The following is a 12,805-nucleotide window of genomic DNA, read 5'->3' as shown; positions in this document are numbered from 1 at the left end:
ACACATCTCGTGAGAGTCCTTAAATAAAAGAAAATAATAGCGATAAATATAGTAAAATAAAGATAGTCGCTAAATAGCCGCTAACTTGACTTAAAAATTAAAAGCAGGATTTAGTGTAAAATCAGTTCAAAAGGAGGACATTTGGGTAGAAAAGGAGAAAGGAGAGCTCACAGCAAGAAAGGAGGACTGTCCTCCCGAAAGGAGGACACTTGGCAACCCTACATACGATATACTTTTCATAACGTATATATCATATAATGTAATAATGAATTATCATACACAGGAAAATCACAAAGTAGATATTACATTAACGTGTATGAAACACAATAATTATACCGAATAAGATATTTAAATAAAAAAACAAATCAAGAATACAATTTGCTCAATACTAAACAAGAATTTAAAAAATAAAATTTATTAAAGAAAAATGCAGTGGTGTATTTTTTTATATTAAAAAGTAATTACGATAAACCTCTTATGGACCTCTCACAGGAGGGTTTTTATATGAAAAAATAGATAAAAGTTAATTTTTGTATTTATTTAAGGCAGTCAAAAAAGGGATAAAAATGACCCAAGTAAAATTACCGTATTGGAATTAAAAAAAAAAAATACTACGAATGAAAAGAAACTGTACAAAAAGCGTGTCTCGAAATCCGGTTCGAAGGATCAAAACAATCTGGCAAAAACTGTCGAAATAGGTAAAATTTTATTATTTAAAGGGGCCAAATACTATAAAAAAAACAATAAATATCTATAAAATAAGAGAGCAATTTAACTTAACTAAGAAATCTGGTTCAGGGGACCAAAAAAAATTAAGTTATTTCTGGTTAAAGTCTAACTTGCTCAGTAAAGCACCACTTTCATTTCATTCTTCATCAATGGGTTCCAGTTTAATGAGTATAAAGAATGCAGGGGAGAAGTGCCAAATTTAAATAACCAATTCATTCAAGCAAATAATAAATATATTAAGTGAATAAAATCCGGTTCAAAGGACCAAAACCATTTCCTTAGTTTAAAAATCCCGCGAATGTAGAACTTTTGGTGAAGGACCAATTTTTTTTAGGCCTTTAAAAGTTTGTATAGATCTCTTGCAGACAGTCAAAGAAGGAATAAAAATTATTTAGAAGTGCCTGAAGTAAACCTGAAAGTGTGATTCCGATACATCTAGTAGTTTTTTCAAAACTCTACCCAGAAAGAAATCAGTGATCAAGTGTTAAGAACTAAAGTGTTTTACTGGAAAGTTGGGACTTTAAGCTTCAATAAGTTGCAAAATACTGGTTAAATAATTTCGAGCTCCCAACAAACTTTCTAGACAAAACTTTTTTTTATAATATACTGAAAGTTTCACTTCGATACATCAAGTAGTTTTTCCAAAATATTAATCTAAAGGACCTCAAAAAGAACAGTGCTTTACTGGACAAGTTGGAATTTGAAGATAAATATCTCAAGACTTGTTTCTTCAATATAATTGAACTCTTTACAAAGTTTCTAGGCAATAGTTTTCTCAATAATTTACTAAAAATTTCAGTCGGATACATAAAGTAGTTTTATTCAAAAAACTTACTCTAAAGCCAGTGATGTCCTCAAGAATGAAAGTGTCTACTGGATAAGTAGAACCTAAATAACTCAAAAAATATTTGTTAAATAATTTGAGCTTTTAACTAAGTTTCTAGACAATAGTTTTCTAAATAATTTACTGAAAGTCTCACTTGAATACATAAAGTAGCTTTTTCAAAATTTTTACGCAGAATCTGGTGATTACATAAAGAATGACAGTAGCCAAATTGAACTTTGAACTTAAATATCTCAAAAATATGTAATTTAATCATTTTGAGTCATTAAAAAAGTTTCTTAAAAATAATTTTCCTAATCTTATACTAAAAGTTTTACTTCGGTATAGCTAGTAGTTTGCTCGGAGTTTTCCTTAAAAAACTAGTGATGAGTTCAAAATTAAAATGAGACTTTCAAGGCAAATAACTCACAATATTTTAATTAAATCAATTTGAGTTATTAATGAAGTTTCTAGGGAAAAGTCTTATTAAATATTTACTGATAGTTTTACTGTGATACGGTAAACAGTTTCTTAAGAATTTGTCCAGTGAAGAATTCATAAATGACCAAGTGTTATTGGGCAACTGGTACTTTGAAACCGACATGACTCAAAAAACTGTTAATTAAATAATTTCGAGTATTTAATAAAGTTTCTAGAGAAAAGTCTTCTTAATCATTTACTGAAAGTTTCACTGTGATATCGACAGCAGTTTTTTGCATTAAAAACCAAGAAAATGACTAATTCTCACGACGTCACTCAATTTACTTTTTTCAGCGTCATTACAGTGCAACAATGGCACGTTCTTCGTACAAAAGCCCCTTTATAACTTGCCCCCAACTTTATTATCCTCTTTTGCCAAAAGTTTCTGGTGAGTTTTCTAATTTTTCACCCCTATAACACAAAAAACTCTCACTTTACCACCCTAAAAAACATACGACAACCGTCAATTTTCACACATACGCACACTATTAACAGCACAAAAAATCAAATCATAAGGTTCTTCTCCTTGAATCTCCTTATTTAAGTGGAAGTGCGGCAACGTCGTCGAAGAAAACTCTTCCGCGATTGCGGGGGTGGGTTTCCGTTCCTCCGAACCGCCGCCAGACAAAGACGGAACTAGTATGCTATTGGTGCACATACACTAACGGATTTTTTTAATTGATTTTTGTTGCTTGAGTGTTGCAATGTTTTTTTTTTTTTTTCGTTTTTTGGCCTTGTGCTTTGCACATTTAGCCACGTGTTCCAATATAGAAACTCATTCATAATAGAACAGGTTGCTAATATAGTATTTAAATAATTATACTATTGGGTAGTATGACATTGTATCTAATAAAAAGAGTACAAAAAAAGGAATAGTGCAAGAAATATTAATACTAGGGATCTTAGACAGGGTCACACGCTTCTCGTCCTGGAGCCAATGCAGGACATTTTTTAAAACAGAACATAGGGGGGCTCGGATAGGTAGGTAAACAATAGGGAAAAAACAAAGGGATCTCTAAGTAACTAAAATTATTAACCATTGCATATACGTTCAAGTTATATTTTCCTTTTGGACAATTTCAAAAAATTTTATGAAAATAGACTCCTTCTATCGTCGACAATTACGTTTGCCTTAAGTGAAGTATGACACATAGGAAAGCAAGCCAACCTCTTTCAATTTATTATACAGAAACATCACTGCGTCCATATTATTTTTACATTCAAATAAAATATGGTTTAAATCATCAATTGACTGGTTGTCACAGTTACATATATATGAGTCATTTATTCCTAATTTATGTAAATATTTATTAAAATTACCATGACCCACTAGAAATCTGAAGAAAGATGTTGTCAAATATCTTCGAAAGTTACATTTGGAAACCATACTATAACTGCTAAGGGACGCTTTTATTGAAGTGTATGTATTTGAAGTATTTGCTAAATATGCAAGATATTTTCTTTTCCAAGTTTCTGAAGATCTCTTTCGGATAATTGGAACTATATCACTAAAGTGTACTTTGGAAAGAATCCTATCTGTCTTAATTGCTTCCTTGGCCTCTTTATCTGCCAATTCATTTCCTAGCAATCCTGTGTGTCCTTTTAACCAAATGAATGCTATCTTAGTATTATGTTTATCAAGATTACTAATAGCCTCTCAAATCTTAAAAATAACTGGGTGTTTAATATTATGTCCATTTTTTAGTGATTGTAAAACTGATTTTGAATTAGAAAGTATTAAAAAGTTTGAAATTATATTAGCATCACTACTAAATTCCAGGGCCCTTAATATTGCTAATGCCTCTGCAGTAAAAATAGAAGCATAATCCTCACACTTGTATTTTCTTTTAATATTAATTTTCGGAATAATAAAGGCACAACCTGTACCATCAGCAGTTTTTGATCCATCTGTGTATATTTCTAAGTAATTTTGAAATTTACTCAAAGTATCCTTAAGAATAGTTTGATTGGCCTTATGACAGTTCGTAAATGTAGGAAATATTATTGTGGGGTCAAAAAAATTAACCCCAAAAGCTAATTCGTACATCCATAGTATATTTGTTTCATTAATGAATTGATGGAGGTATTTTGTTTCAGTATAAGCTTCAGCCAATGGAGGACTGTTTTTATTCAACCAATATTTATTAGTTAAATTAGACATACCCAGTTTGTGAATTTTAGCTATTAATGGGTTATTCCGATATTGCACATTTTTAATCAAAAGTTTTTCTGCTAAAGTTTTTCGTCTTATCTCTAATGGTAGCTCATTAGCCTCTGCCAGTAATGCTTCAATCGGCGTGGATCTTAAGGCGCCTGTGACTAATCTTAAAGCTCTATATTGTATACGATCAACCTTTAGTAGTCTCGTTTTAGTAGCAGAACCATAAAAAATTGAGCCGTTATCCAGCAACGATCTAGTAAATGCTCGATAGAACATTAAAGATGTCTTAAAATCAGAGCCCCATTTTCGGGCAGTGACTGATTTTAAAATATTCAAGCTCTTTTCAGCTTTTTGTAAGATATAATTTATATGGGTATTCCATGTCAATTTTTGGTCTAAATATACACCAAGGTATTTTAGTTCTTTTATCCATGGAAGGGTAATATTACTTAAAATTATTTGATTTTGTATTTGTAGATTGTGTCGTGTGTAAATTACTAACGCTGATTTTTTGCTAGAAATACTAAATCCATTGCTTGGAAAATATTTATTACAAATATACATAACATGGTTAAGATTCTTTTTACAAGCTGGCATATCGTATGCTGTACAATAAATACAAAAATCGTCTGCAAATTGCAATATTTTAGATTTTATTTGCAGCTTGTGAAAATCAGCTGTATAAAGATTAAAAAGTAAGGGGCTTAAGACCGAACCTTGAGGTAGGCCTGCAGATGTTGTCCTATAATCTGTTGTATTATAACTAGTTTTTATGGTAATATTTCTGTTTGTAAATAAATTAATAAGATTATGAGCAAACCCTTCAGGAACACCTAAACCAATAAGCTTTTCTAACAGGATATAAAGATTAACATTTTCAAAGGCACTTTGAATATCAAGAAATAATGCTCCCAAATAACTATTTTCTGAGTATGTTTGTTGTATGTCTGAAACAAGATGTGCTAAGCAATCGTTAACACTCTTACCCCTACGAAAGCCAAACTGATGGGTCGGAAAGATGCATTTGGACTCACACCACCACTCCAGACGACTTTTTAAAATTCGCTCAAGAGTTTTATTAATACATGAGGACAAAGTTATTGGTCTGAATTCACCAGGTTTACCCGGCTTATTAATTAAAACTATTGCTGACTTGGAATTAATAATTTCTCCATCAATAATAACACTATTAAAGGCTTTAATTAACAATTGTTTGGCAGAATTAGGAAGATTTAGCAACATGCTGTATGTGATATTGTCGGGACCAGGACTTGTATCTTTATGTCTTTTAAGATGAAAGTTAAATTCTGAAAATGAAATTGGTTGGCTTAAATAATGGTTTTTATCCGATTGTTTTCTTGGGATATTGTTGGGGATTTACCCGCTTTTCGGTTCACTCTTATCCGTAATAAATAAAACCAACTAATTATTCACTTAATATTCTTTACTACGTATTTGTGCGAAGTTATTTTCACAAAGCCAAACCAATATGACAACAAAATGTTTTTACAAGACGACCAGAAGAGAACTACTGGCTTACAGTCACGTACGACATGAAAACGTCGATCGATCAAAAATTGTCTATATTTAGATATACAAAGGGACTGTGTTGTGCTGCCGCCACTAGTGAAATATTGTAACCTGCAATGCGTGGTTGCCATTACAACAAATTTATATTTGAACTCAACAAACTCAACATACCCCCCACCTTGAAAGGGCATCTTTCAATTAAGATTAACTATCTACATATTTGCAAAGACAACCTTAGCTCTCTAAAACTAAAACAAACTAAAATTTAAAATTTCTTAAGATTAATTCTTAACTAGATATCTCACTGTTTATTGGTAAAGAGCACAGTTGAGAGATACCACGTTTCACTTCACCAGTCTTCGTTTTAATTTTCACTACCCGCACTTTATTGTCTATGCCAGGAAATAGTTCAATTACCCTGCCAAGTCTCCATTGTAATGGAGGCAGGTTTTTATTCTTAATTATGACTAAGTCACCCACCTTAACATTATTTCTTTCAATGTACCACTTAGCTCTAACCTGTAATTCATTAATATACTCAGTACTCCATCTACTCCAAAAATGTTGAAGTAACATTTGCATATGCTGGTACATGGAAAGTTTAGATAATGAAACATGTTTTAAACTAGGATCTGGTAGGTTACACAATTTCCTACCTATCAAGAAATGCGATGGTGTTAATGCATCTAAGTCGTCAGGACTAGATGATATGGGCACCAATGGCCTAGAATTCAGAACTGACTCAATCTGAACTAGGACTGTGTATAGACATTCAAAAGTAAGTGTATTGTTACCAACAATTCTTTTTAGATGTAATTTACAAGATTTTATACCGGCCTCCCAAACTCCACCAAAGTTTGGAGAATAAGATGGAATAAACTTCCATACTATTTGTTCATTAATCATTGTTTCAGAAATTAAGTTAAGTTCTGTTTGTAAAAATTCCCCAAGTTGTTTCAATTCATTATTTGCCCCAATGAAATTGGAACCATTATCAGAAAAGATACATTTTGGTTTGCCACGTCTAGCGACAAATCTTCTAAAGGTCGAGATAAAACCTTCACTAGTTAAATTTGAAACTAACTCTAAGTGAATTGCTTTAGTAGAGAGACAAACAGAGATAAACAAACAAATATAACATTTACTTATTTTAGCTCCCCTACCATTACGGTCTTTAATATAAAGAGGACCACCATAGTCCACCCCAACATTATAAAAAGGATATGCCAAAGTTACCCTTTCTTCTGGTAATGACCCCATAATCTGATTTAAAGAAGTTGGATTTGTTTTAAAACAAACAATACATTCAAATGAGACCTTTCTTGCTAAATTTCTTCCACCAATTACCCAATATTTATCTCTGATTACACTCAACAACATTTGAGGTCCAGGATGCAATAATCTTTTATGTTCATAAATAAATAGTAATTTGGTAAAATGATGTTTTGCAGGAAGAAGGATCTGATGTTTTTTCTGATAATTAAAAGATGAATTTTGTAGTCTTCCCCCCACCCTTAGAAGTCCATTTTCATCAATAAAGGGATGAAGTTTAAAAAGGGAAGGGTTTAATTTAATAGTTTTGTCTTTATTTTTATCATGAGCCAATAAATTGATAAATTCCCAAAAGCATTCTCCTTGTACCAATTTGATTGCTCTTATCCAAGCCAAATCTATCTCTTCAGGGGTAAAAGAATCTTTTATTTTACATTTACCAAGCTGCAACATATTTCTAAATCTCAAACAATAAGCTATAGTACGAATCAAACGTAAAATATTACTAAAATTTGTAAACTGGATGACATTATCATTATATGTTCTTAATTCACACATATGAATGTTCTTTTTCCTTCCTGGTAAAATCTCCAAAGGTTCTATTTTAAAGCCTGACCAATCAATATTCTCGCTGAACAAAAATTCAGGGCCATGCCACCATTTTAGACAATCTATAATATTTTCTGGTAATACGCCACGAGATAAAAGATCTGCAGGATTATCTGCAGATTTGACATATTTCCACATTTCGGGAGTAGTAAGATTTTGAATTTGTGATACTCTATTTGAAATAAAAACTTCAAGTGTACTTGGACAGGTTCCAATCCATCCAAGTACAACTTTTGCATCACACCAAAGATGAATCTCCTCAATATTGAGCTCTATTGACTCAAGAACCTTTTTTAACAATTTTGCCAACAATAAGGCCCCACAAAGTTCCAAACAAGGGATTGTACGAGTTTTTAACGGAGAAACTTTAACCTTTGAACACAATAAAGATATTCCAATTTCATTATTTAAAGAAATTGTTCTTAAATAAATACAAGCTCCGTAAGCATCCATAGAAGCATCGGAAAACCCATGTAACTCTATTTTTGTTGGATTTACACAAATGACATGTCTTTTTATACATAAATTATTAAGTGTAGAGAACTGATTTTTTAATTTTACCCACTTAGAATTTAATTCCATTGGTAAAGTCTCATCCCAGGTCAACTTCTGAGACCATAACTTTTGAAGAAGAATCTTTGCCAGGATTATACAAGGTCCAAGTAAACCCAACGGATCAAAAATCTTTGCGACATCTGACAATATTGATCTTTTTGTTATTTTATGGGAAGTAGAAAATGAAATACTAAATTTTAGCATATCTGTCTTAAATGACCAATAGAGACCCAACGTTTTATAGTTTTCCTTTTCACCAAAATGTATTGATTCCAGGTTTGAAGTACTCTCACAAAGTGTTTTCATTACCAAAGGATCATTAGAAATCCATTTACAAAGATTCATACATCCTGATTTTAAAATTAAATCAATTTCTTTACTCAAAGTAATGGCATCTTGAGGATTTTTTGCCCCACTTAGCAGATCATCTACGTAAAAATCATGTAAAATGACCTTTGATGCCAAGGGATATTTATCACAAAACTGCAATCCAAGTTCCTTTAAGCACCTTATAGCCAAATAAGGAGCTGACCTTGTTCCATAAGTGACTGTGTTCAATGTATATTCTTTAATATCATGACTAGGATCGGATCTCCATAGAATTTTTTGAAGTGATCTATCTGATGAATTCACCAAAACCATTCTATACATTTTTGTAATGTCAGCACAAACTATAACATTATGTTTACGAAATCTCAAAAGAATTCCCAAAAGGTCATCCTGTAAATTAGGACCTATATATTGTATATCATTCAATGACAATCCTGATGTAGTTTTTGCTGACCCATTAAATACCACCCTCAACTTTGTTGTAAGACTATGATCACTCAACACACCATGATGTGGTAAGTAATAAGAAATATTATTAGGAGAATCCTTAGCCAATGACATATGACCCAATTTTTCATATTCATCTAAGAATGACACATACAAATTTTTCAATTCTATATTTTTGTTTAATCTTTTCTCTAATGCCAAAAATCTATTCAAAGCATATTGCTTAGAATCACCAAGTTTAGAAGGATTATCACATAAAGGAATTTTTACCACAAACCTCCCATCAGGATTTTGAAAAGTTGAATCCAAGAATAACTTTTCACACTCTCTATCCTCCTGTGACAATACTTTATTTTCAATATCTAATTCTTCTATTAACCAAAATTTCTCAAGTTGATCTTGTATTTGAGAATTTGAATTATTTATAGCTAAATTACATTTAACTGTACTAAAATTATTTCCAATATTAATTGAACCAGTTGAAACCCAACCCAAACGAGTCTTTTGTAATATAACCTTATTATTTTTCAAAGTAAACTGTCCAATACAAAGAAGGGTATAAAATATTTCAGCTCCAAGTAGCATATCAATTTTTCCAGGAATTGCAAATGAAGGATCTGCCAATTTAACATGTGATGGGATATCTAACGAAGCATAATCTATATTTTGATTAGGAATAACAGAACTTATCTCAGGAACGACTAAACAATCTACCTGGATTTTAAACTGATAATGAAGAGAATTTATTTCCAAAGTACACTTTTTATTTATTTTTGATGTTGTTTGATTTATTCCTGTAATAGAAATTGAAACGTCTTGACTTGTTAAACCCAATGCTTGCCAAGCTTCTAAAGTAATTAAATTTGACTGTGACCCACTATCTAGTAGAACACGCAATATCTGAGAATTATTTTTATTATCCACAACTTGTACCAAAGCTGTTGATAATAAAACCTCCGAAAAAGATTCAGACTCAAACGAACAACCAACATTTGCAAAAACAGAATTTATCTGTTGAATACTTGAATTCTGAGTATTTTCTTTCTTGTCTGAACTATCATTCGAATTCTGAGTAACATGAGCAGGATTATTATGATTTTCATAATGTAGCAAAGTATGATGTTTATGTCTACATTTTCTGCAACCACTAACTTTACAATCCCTACTCATATGACTACCTTTTCTTAAACAGTTCAAACATAAGCCCAACTGCTTAGCTTTTTGAAATCTATCTTTTATGGTTAACTTTATAAAATCTGAACAATTCGAAATATAATGACTATTACTCTCACAAAAAACACAATGACAAGTTTGTCCCAAATAAGATTTAGAGGTATAATCAATTTTTTGTTTAGTCCCATATTTGTGTCCCAATTTTTCTTCAACTTTAGGTTTAATTTTATTCTTCTCAAAAGAAGCCAACATTTCAATACGATTTTTTAAAAATGATTTAAATTCATTAAGAGTGGCAAGTCTATCATGAGGCTTTTTCTCCTCCCACACTCTTTGGGTTGTCAAATCCAATTTCTGACAAACCAAAAATATAATAATAGGATCCCAACTATCCGTATTTATGCCTAATTTATTTAATGAATATAAATTTCTATTAATACCATCCAAAATATTGCGCAAATCACTATGTGATTCCTTAGATATACTTTGTATATTAACCAACAATTTCAAATGATCATTTACCAAGACATTTGGGTTATCATACCTATCACAAAGCATATTCCAAATCACCTGATAATTTGACGCTGTTAGATCCACCAAATGTATCACATGTTTAGCTTCACCCTCTAAAGCTCCCTTTAAAAAATATATTTTTTCCAAGTCCCCAATAGAATCATTTGAATGAATTAATGAAATAAAGGTGTCCCTAAATTCCAACCAATCTTGTGTATTGCCATTAAACTTCGGAATAGGAATAGCAGGCAACTGAGGTCTCGAAATAATTATTGGTGTTGGTTGAGATGGTTGAACTTGTGGCTCATCACCCAAACCATCATTATTTTGTTGTTTTAAAATATGTTGAAATTTATGCACATGTAATGTATTTTTATATAAAGAAATTGTCTTGAAATACAATGTCTCAAAAGCGAGTCCCTCTGCTACCTGATTTTCTAGAGTATCAACACTTACCTCATCCTCAATGGCTTCTTGTAATTCTTGAAATTTTGTATTTAAAGAAATTAAATTTTGTAACCTACTATCAACTTCCATAAGAGTCTCCAAATCTAATAGCTGTGGAGGTTGAGGCACATTTTGTATAATATTTTTAATAAAGTTGTTAGCTGTAGTGAGCTTACTCTTGATGCCCCCACGGCGTCTAATTAACACTGACACTGTTGGTTCTGTCATCTTTCAGACTGAGTCAACCTTAAAAAACCGTACAAATAAATAGCCCCTTTACTTAATGTAATGTAAGTACGAATGTAAGTAGGTACAAATTTAACCAAAAAATAAATAACCAATTGATTTTCCACAAAAAAATATAAAAAGTTAACACCAACTCATAACTTTTTCAATAAATGTTACCCAATGTAACCAATGATAATGTTAACAATACGTAACAATACACTCAATAATAATAATATGTACCAAACATCTAAAGAAATTAATTAAATCAAAGATATACCAAATCTTGTAATCTACCAAATAACTACAATAATCCCAATAATTATTGAATAATAATATCTCATATCTCTTACAATAATTTGCCTAAATACTTACAATATTCCAAGATTATAAATATTTGTGTATAATTTTAATTTAGACCAAATTTACCAATCGCAATCCAAATTGCATGTCGAATTGTCCAACCAAATTGAAATCCAATATTCCACCATAATTATTATAGATGTTTTATAATACCAAAATTCCATAATCAATCCAAATTTCCAAGTCAAACATAGGGAACCAATTTCCTGACTGTTTTCTTCCAATTATCCAATTTTGGCTACCAATTACCAAAATCTGGCACCACTGTATAACAATATCTTAATCCCAATAACCTGAATATTGTTAAACTTGTTTTATTCTTTTATTGCAATTACAATAATATGCAATCCAAATTTACTAATACTTAGATTTTATCACCAAACGTGCTATTTATCCCAATGATCCAAGTTTCTCTTCTGTATTTTGCTTTTCCAATAGCAGATGTTTTTTCCGGCATACAGCAAACAGATATTCTAATAATACCCATCAGACGCCAACCGCCGGCCATATATTTTTTCTTGCACTAAATATCCGGGCGAAGGACCATAATTTTGTTGGGGATTTACCCGCTTTTCGGTTCACTCTTATCCGTAATAAATAAAACCAACTAATTATTCACTTAATATTCTTTACTACGTATTTGTGCGAAGTTATTTTCACAAAGCCAAACCAATATGACAACAAAATGTTTTTACAAGACGACCAGAAGAGAACTACTGGCTTACAGTCACGTACGACATGAAAACGTCGATCGATCAAAAATTGTCTATATTTAGATATACAAAGGGACTGTGTTGTGCTGCCGCCACTAGTGAAATATTGTAACCTGCAATGCGTGGTTGCCATTACAACAAATTTATATTTGAACTCAACAAACTCAACAGATATCTTGGTAAACCGAAATAGGTGCTACTTTATTTAAAAATTCATCAGCAATATCATTAGTTGCTGGCGTTATATTACTGTCAACCAAAGATTTCCGGATGCAGTTTACCCTATTCCAAATTTTTGTTGGAGAGCTTTGAGCATTAAGACTACTACAAAAGTTAATCCAGCTCTCTTTAGATTTCTTTTTAAAGTATAGTTTGCACTTGGCCGATATTTTTTTATATGCTATGTAATTTTCTAAATTATTATTTTTACGGTAA

The sequence above is a fragment of the Anthonomus grandis genome, chromosome 2 (genome assembly GCF_022605725.1).
Source record: "Anthonomus grandis grandis chromosome 2, icAntGran1.3, whole genome shotgun sequence".
NCBI classification, from domain to species: domain Eukaryota; kingdom Metazoa; phylum Arthropoda; class Insecta; order Coleoptera; family Curculionidae; genus Anthonomus; species Anthonomus grandis.
The sequence above is the reverse complement of the archived record's forward strand: the minus strand, read 5'-3'. Positions refer to the sequence as shown.